Here is an 8224-nt window from a genome sequence, read left to right on the forward strand (position 1 = left end):
AAATTATCCAAAAGAAATTAACATAGTCACATGAAGGAGAGAATATGTATAGGGACAAAACCAGATAAAAGCATCATTTTGATTTTTCTATGCCAAAATTCTATGGCTTTTTTATATGTCAAATTTAAAATTTTAAATTTCAATGACCTTTATGTCTCTTGCATTTCCAAATACTTTAAATTCCTCTTTTTTTTTTTTTTTCTTGACAGGCAGAGTGGACAGTGAGAGAGAGAGACAGAGAGACAGAAAGTTCCCCCTCTTGCCATTGGTCCACCCTCCAATGGCCACCCTCTGCTGGCACACCGTGCTGATCCTAAGCCAGGAGCCAGGCACCCCCCCGGCTCCCCATGCGGGTGCAGGGCCCAAGCACCTGGGCCACCCTCCACTGCTTCCCTGGGCCACAGCAAAGAGCTGGCCCAGAAGAGGAGCAACTGGGTCAGAACCCAGTGCCCTGACAGGGACTAGAACCCAGGGTGCCGGTGCCGCAGGTGGTGGACCAGCCCACCGAGACATGGCGCTGGCCCCCAAATATTTTAAATTCATATGAGAGAGAGAGAATAAGTATTCCATCTGCTGATTCACTTCTGAAGTGCTCACAACACTTGGAGTGAGGTGGACTGAAGCCAGGAATCTAGAATTGAATTTAGGCTTCCCATGTGGATGCAGGGACCACATACCTGCTGCCTCCCAGAGTATGCACTGGTCAAAACAGAGTTGGAAATAGAGCCTGTACTCAAACCCAGCTACTCTGATATAGAATGTGGTCAACCCAAGTAGTGGTGGGAAGTAACATTGTGGCATGGATGGCAGGGTCAGTGCCAGGATGTCTGATGTGGCAAGGGCAGGTGGTGGGGAAGGCTGTGACAGTATTTCAGATGGCAGCAGGGACATCATAGATACCAAAGAGGGAGATTTGCATGGAATATAACTCTCATTCAAACTCCACATGCTGTAATCAGGGAGGGCCCATGGTCTGGCCTTCTGGTTTGGTGTTGCTCTTACTGGCTCCATAAAGACCATGTGGCTATGCCTGGCCATGACAGATCCCCTGTCACACTGTTACCAGTTCTGGTGCCTGCTCCAATCACCAGCATTTGCCAAGGCTGGAGGAATGCTTTCAGGACCATATCAGCTTTGTGAACTTGGAACTTTCTATACCATATGGATAGCAGTTGCTGCCCATGTTCTGGACCTCAGTGCATGTCACTGTCATATTTTACATAAGATCACATCAGGGGAACCATTATCCTGACCTTGATTTGACATCTGCTGTCACAGCCCTGTTGCACCTGACACTGTACCTGGGTAGGACGGGAGGAGAGGAGCAGCTGCTAATGAGCCCAGCTCCAGAAACCCCATTTCAGCTAGCATGTCTTCGTTACCATGGGTTTGGCATGCTGTTTTTTAGTAAATTATATATTTTTGGAAATGAACCAGTGTCAGTTGACAGACTTGCTGAAAAAACCAGCCAGGTGGGCTCAGCCAGCAACCCCTTCTCTCCTTTGACTCAGAGGCTCAGTGGTGAGGAGTAGCCCTGATGAGTAGCCAGGGGAGATTGAAGGCAAGCCCTGGAGGGCCCCTCTCAACCAGTCTTTCCTTCATATTTGAATGTATACCCCATTCCAACTGTCAGAATGCCTTCACCCTAAGGCCCTGTTTTCTGCTGTTATGCTGTCTCTCAGGCCTGCAGATCCCTCTCCCACTGCACACTAAGAGCTGGAACAGGTGGCCTGGAGGGAAGGACACCATGGGCCACTTGGGGTAGACATAGAAACATCAACATCTGTCATAGAAGGTGTCCCATCCTCTTCACTCACAGCTAATGTTAGGCCCATGTTTCCCTCCATATACATGGCTGCTATAGTCAACTGCCATGATGACATTTTGCTCCCTCCCATCCATGGAAGGGACCAGGCAGAGACCTCATCCTCCAAGTACAGGAAAAATAGAAAGATAAATAGAGGAAATATATGATTCAAAGAATAAATATGGTATATAGAATGTAACACTATGAGACACTTAATGTTACAAAAGCACTTTATAGAATTATAATCAATATATATCAGTTGGATACAGTAACACAATGGAAACCAGTAACGTTATTACTGTTATTGATTCTGAAACAGACAATGAAGATAGACTCATTTATTTGATGGGAGGAATGTCTATGAATGAGTGGAGATTGAAATGATACCATACACTGCCTTTAAGAGTGAATACACACATAACTGAACAGCAAGGAAGATTGTTTTTCACTATGTTGATGTCTTAAATTAAAATGTCTAACTTATTAAAGTTAGAGCATCTTATCCACCCCATCACACCACACTCCTTGACAACCTCCCAAATTCACCATCTCTGTATATCAGGAAAATGATTTTTACCTAAAAGTATGCACACTATAGGATAATCATTTTTATTTTCAATGTTTATTTTGATCTTCTGTTTTGTTTCAGTTTGTCTGTTTTCAAATAATTATTTTCCATCTGTAATCAGATTTGTAGGCCCTATGCTTTTAATGTTAATTCTCTATGTAATACCTTCAAATGCATTAATATTGAATTATTATTTTTCAATTCATTTTTGCCTTTTTAATTTTATTTTTAAATACAGAACACAGAGCTAACTTTGAACATTTTGCTATATTTTTTCATGTATATCAACCAGACCTGCATAAAATCTGTTAGCATATCTTGCTTAATAGCTGCTACTGTAATTCACAATACATGAGCAAAAATATCTGTTGTGATGTATTTTCTTGAAAACTAAGATGAAAGTGGAAGTCATTGAGATAATTTTGTTAGAATGCTGATTATAAAGGAGGAAGCTTTAGCTGCAAAATCATTTTCTTTATTCCTTCCTGAAACACAGATAGTGTGTTGGTCATACAGAAGCCATTATGTAGCCATGAGATAAGAGTATGGAGAATATAAGTCACATGGTCAGGATCATGTTAATGTTACACTCTCAGACTACTGTATTAGCCCCAGATCATATAATTTGGGGAGCTTGTTAGAAAAATACAAATGATTTAGAAAAGCTCATGAGTTCAATTATCTATTATACTCAATCAGGTTTATTCTTAACTGAATGGAAAAATACTTTATTTTATTCAGTGAGTTATTTATAATTATTATCAACCACCCTCCTTATCTCTTACCCAGGTTGTCCATTATGGTAATTTAGTCTCCCACAAATGATGCATGAAGCCCCTCTGGTATTAGGGAAAAGACTTCCCAGTGTCTGTCCCCCCTCAGCTTCAACAAAATCCTAGCATTGCTTCAGGAGTATAACTTTGAGAATGATTTACCAAATCATATAGATATATTGAACACTATAATATTTTTAGAGTCTAAAGTGATGCCTGTTGTTCCTCTTATCTTTTCTATTAAGAGACAGTTGATTATAATTAATCTAAATCAAAACAGCAGTGTTAATTTTACTTCAATATAACTTCATTATTGTGTTTTTTTCCTACAATAAGCAAACGTGCAGAGAAAGCAATTTTCAAGACATTTCTTACAATTTTCCCTTTAAATTAATAAATAGATGGCAGTCAGAAAGCTAGAGAAATTAAGATAAGGTATTATAATTTAAATAAATACCTATTGGGGGCATACTAACACTTGCCTGTTAATTATACACGTTCAATTCTTGCTAGTAATGCCTGGCTCATTTTGTTATCACTTATTTTTATCCACAAAATAATTGTTATCGTAGGGTAACTTCTGTAGCACATCAGGTTAATCTGACACTTAGAGTGTACACAGCAATCCACCTTCCTGATAATTCCCTTGTGAGGAAGCAGATAGTGGCTCAATAGATGGGTTCCTGCACAGACACAGGAGACCTGGATGGAGTTTCTGCTTCCTGGCTTTGGCCTGGCCCAGCTGAAGCTATTTAGGGCACTTGGGAATGAAACTGAAGAGAAGATTCATTCTCCCCTCTCTCTCTCTTGCTCGCTTGCTCTCTCTCTCTCCATCTCTACAATTCTGCCCTTTCAAAAAATAAATGCTTTTTTTTTTGACAGGCAGAGTTAGACAGTGAGTGAGAGACAGTGAGAAAGGTCTTCCTTCCATTGGTTCACCCCCAGATGGCTGCTACAGGTGGTGTGCTGCACCAATCCGAAGCCAGGAGCCATATGCTTACTCCTGGTCTCCCATGTGGGTGCAAGTCCCAAACACTTGGGCCATCCTCTACTGCCTTCCTGGGCCACAGCAGAGAGCAGGACTGGAAGAGGAGCAACCAGGACAGAATACAGCACCCCAACTGGGACTAGAACCCAGGGTTCCAGCAGCACAGGCAGAGGATTAGCCTAATGAGCCGTGGCGCCAGCATGAATACTTTTTTGAAAAGATTTATTTTATTTGAAAGGCAGAGGCAAGAAAGAGAGGTCTTCCATTTGCTGGTTCACTCCCCAAATGGCTGAAGCTGCTGCAGCTGCACCAATCCAAAGCCAGGTGCCAGGAGCTTCTTCCATGTCTCCTGCATTAGTGCAGGGGCCCAAGCATTTGAGCCATCTTTGACTGCTTTCCCAGGCCACAGCTGACAGCTGGATCAGAAGTGAAGCAGCCAGGACATGAACTGGAGCCCATATGGGAAGCCAGCACTGCAGGCAGCAGCTTTATCTGCTATGCCCAGTGCCAGCCCCAATGAACACAATTTTAAAATAATGCATTTTAAAAAGGTGGCAGTATTGTGGTGGCAGCAGCTGGCTTCCAGGGAGCTCACCAATTCTTAAGAGCCTGGCCCTGCACATTGCTACAGTGAGCTGGGCTGAACTGCTGTGCCACACTTCCTTTTAGAATAAATCATGGGATTGAGCTTCACTCAGATGTAGTGAAATATGCCAAGGAAAAACTGGAGAGCTTTGTCAAAAATAATAGTTTTGATAAATTTGAGTTCTGTGAACCTGCATTTGTAATTAGTAATCGCCTCTAGAAATGTCTTACAGTTATCAGTATGAACGAATTTATTGTGATGATTTAATTTATTGTGGTGCTAGAGTCCAGAAAGGCCATGAAAACTATGTGAAAATTTTACTGAATGTGGGAGGCATGCTAGTCATGCCTATAGAAGATCAGCTAACACAGATTATGTGACTGGGACAAAACATTTGGGAAAGTAAAAATATCCTTTTTGTTTCATTTGCTCCACTTGTGCAGCCAAGTAAGAATGGTTATGGCAAGCCTGCTTCTGTGGGACTCCCCCCTGTGCTGTCAGGAACCTGCAGGACTTGTGCCACAGTGCCAGACCATGGCTATGCCTGAGATTGAGCTAATAACTGCCCCACACTCTAGTATTTGCTGCACAAAGTAGTTATTGTAGACTGTCATCATTTCTTCTTTGTAGTGTTTACTGGATCATTAACTGAGTAAAGCACATGTACTCCACATAGAAAATACACAGTTCATTCCACACATTTTTTTAAAGTTTTACAGTTTATTAATTCTTATGAAAATGTCACAAAATCACCATAGATAAAGTCATCACAAAATCTTTATTCCTTCAGCTTTTTGCCAGCACTAACATTGGCTTTGGTAGTTCCCCTGAACTTCTTCATTCTGTTGTTACACTCCTTTTGCTGTTGTGTTGAGATCTTTTTCTTATACAGGCCATGTATTGCAAGTCAACGTTTGGGTTCATTTTTTTAACATAATCAAAGGAATCACAAATCTTACCAAAGTCCATTGTCTTGCCACTGCCAAAATGGGTTCTAAATCCAAATACAAAATGACATCAGGAATCGTCTAGCACATTGTGGCTAGTTTTTCCCAAATCTCTGTGAAACAGTTGCCTTCCTAGAGTGGAACACATCAATGACCATTTGTTCCCTCTGAAGTGGTCGGTTAGTCATGAACTTCCTGGTACAAATAGTACTGTGTCATTCATTATATCAGCTGATTGTTACAAAAAGAAAAATGCTACTATATGCTATAAATCTCAAATAAAATATAATTCAATTCAACTCAGACAAACGGTATAAAGAGTGATATCTGGGACTGGCATTGTGGTGCAGAAGTTTAAAGCCCTGCTCTGAAGTGCTGGCATCCCATATGGGTGCCAGTTCTAGTTTTGGCTGCTCCTCTTCAGATCTAGCTCTCTGCTGTGGCCTGGGAAAGAAGTAGAAGGTGGCCCAAGTGCTTGGGCCCCTGTGCCCATGTGGGAGACCCAGAAGAAGCCCCTGGCTCCTGGCTTTGGATCAGCTCAGCTCCAGCAGTTGTGGCCATCTGGGGAGTGAACCAGCAGATGGAAGACCTCTCTTTCTTTCTCTATCTCTTTGTGTAACTCTTTCAAATAAATAAAATAAATCTTTTAAAAAAAGAGTGATACCTTATTCATAAAGTTACAGTCCACAAATAAGATAAAATAGCTGTGATTTTTTATATACTTTCACAGCAGTCTCGTATTCACAAGAACTAATCTGATGAAAACAAGTTGATATTACAAAAACAATACTATGACAGATAAATTTGGCATGTTCTTACTGTGAATGAACAGATCATAGTAAAAAGTTTTATAAAATAAGATTCTACTAGTTAACCTTCAAGTACTAAGAAAAAAATCTGTTGTTTCTCAAAACAAATTTTGTGCATGTTACAATCACTGATCAGCATGCAATATTGAAATTATGGCAAAAAATAGAATACATATATATGATTATACTTTGGACAATTCATGGAAGAATGGAACTAAAGATATGTTATTAAAATTATAAATGTATTTCAAAACACAAGTATTTCATACAAAATTTAAAAATTTGTTGTATACATGGATTTCAAAATTCCATTTCCAGGGCCAGCACTGTGGCATAGTAAATGATGCCTACATCCTCCAAAAAAAGAAAAGCCTAGGACTGCATGGCTTTACTGCTGAATTCTACCAGACATTTAAAGAACTAGTTCCAATTCTTCTCAAGCTATTCAAAATAATTGAAAAGGAGGGAATTCTCCCAAGTTCTTTCTATGAAGCCAGCATTACCTTAATCCCTAAACCTGAAAAAGACGCAACTGAGAAAGAGAACTACAGACCAATTTCCCATGAACACGAAAGCAAAAATCCTGTACAAAACTCTAGCCAAACAAGTCCAGCAACACATCAGAAAAATCATTTACCCCAACCAAGTGGGATTTATCTCTGGTATGCATGGATCGTTCAATATTCAAAAATCAGTAGGAGCCAAGATGGTGGAATAAGAAGGGAACTTACTGATAGTCGAGGAGAAGACAGATTAATAAAAGTGAAGATAGTGTAGTCTCAGGGAAGAATTAGGGAAAAACAGCAGAGGAAACTCTTCCGTAATTAGAGGGACATGGTAGACCTACGTGGAGGGCACAGGTACCCACAGCTTGGGACTCTAGCTGTTGAGAGGTTCTGCACCAGCACTGGAAAGCGTAGTGAGATAAAACCACAGTAGCATGAGACACTGGCAGAAAAGTGGCAGGAAGAGCCTAAAGGGAACAAGGCTTGAAGCCCTGTGGGGGAAAAACACCAGCCTAACTAGAGGAGAGAAAAAATAAAAGGGACAGTATGGACATGATTCTATCTCTCCAATCACCTTACAAGAGCCTAGGAGCCAATAGAGCAGGCACCATTTTGGACATACGTAACAGTTGCACCAGCTTGGGGCTGTACCCAGCAATCAGCCAAACAGAAAAACCTTACTCTTGTGGGGAGTAATAACAGGAGACTAAGACCTAGTGAATGTGTGGAGCTTATGAACTGGCACAGTGAAAAAAAAAAAAACTGAGGGTGTGTGGTATAACTCACAGTGTGGCTGAGACTTGAGCAGTCTTAGTGGGAGATGCCACAAGCACAGGCCACACTGGCTACCCGGTGAAAGACATTGCAGGGGAATCTAAGCTTACAGTGAGGAATGCACAGATCATTTGTGTGGTCCTTGGGACAGAGCAGATGAATATTATACCCACAGGGGCTCATGCTCAGGCACTGATTGCCACCAAGGAGAAGAGCTCAGCTGAGCAGAATTACTTCCCTTCTGAATAAAAAGAAAAAAAAGAGGGAGAGAAGATTTACCACACCAAACCTGGGTGTGTAACCTTTGGCACACCCTTAACCCTGAAGAACTGAACAGAGCTCTCTGGCCACACCCACCACAAGCCTCTAGAGATTTACCAAAAGCAGACAGTCCACTTAATTTAGAGACATAGTGTAATGAAAAAAGCCACCACAGCAAGAAAAAAAGAAGAAACCAAAGAATATA

The 8224-nt window shown here is 41.1% G+C and overlaps 1 pseudogene; it reads right to left on the reverse strand.

Annotated features, from left to right (window-relative positions):
* Positions 1–5457: 5457 nt before the first annotated feature.
* LOC149119395 (small ribosomal subunit protein eS24 pseudogene) lies at positions 5458–5892 on the reverse strand (annotated as a pseudogene).
* Positions 5893–8224: the final 2332 nt, after the last annotated feature.

Source organism: Oryctolagus cuniculus, chromosome Y (genome assembly GCF_051225735.1).
Source record: "Oryctolagus cuniculus isolate XC-2025 breed Fujian yellow rabbit chromosome Y, ASM5122573v1, whole genome shotgun sequence".
Classification (NCBI taxonomy): domain Eukaryota; kingdom Metazoa; phylum Chordata; class Mammalia; order Lagomorpha; family Leporidae; genus Oryctolagus; species Oryctolagus cuniculus.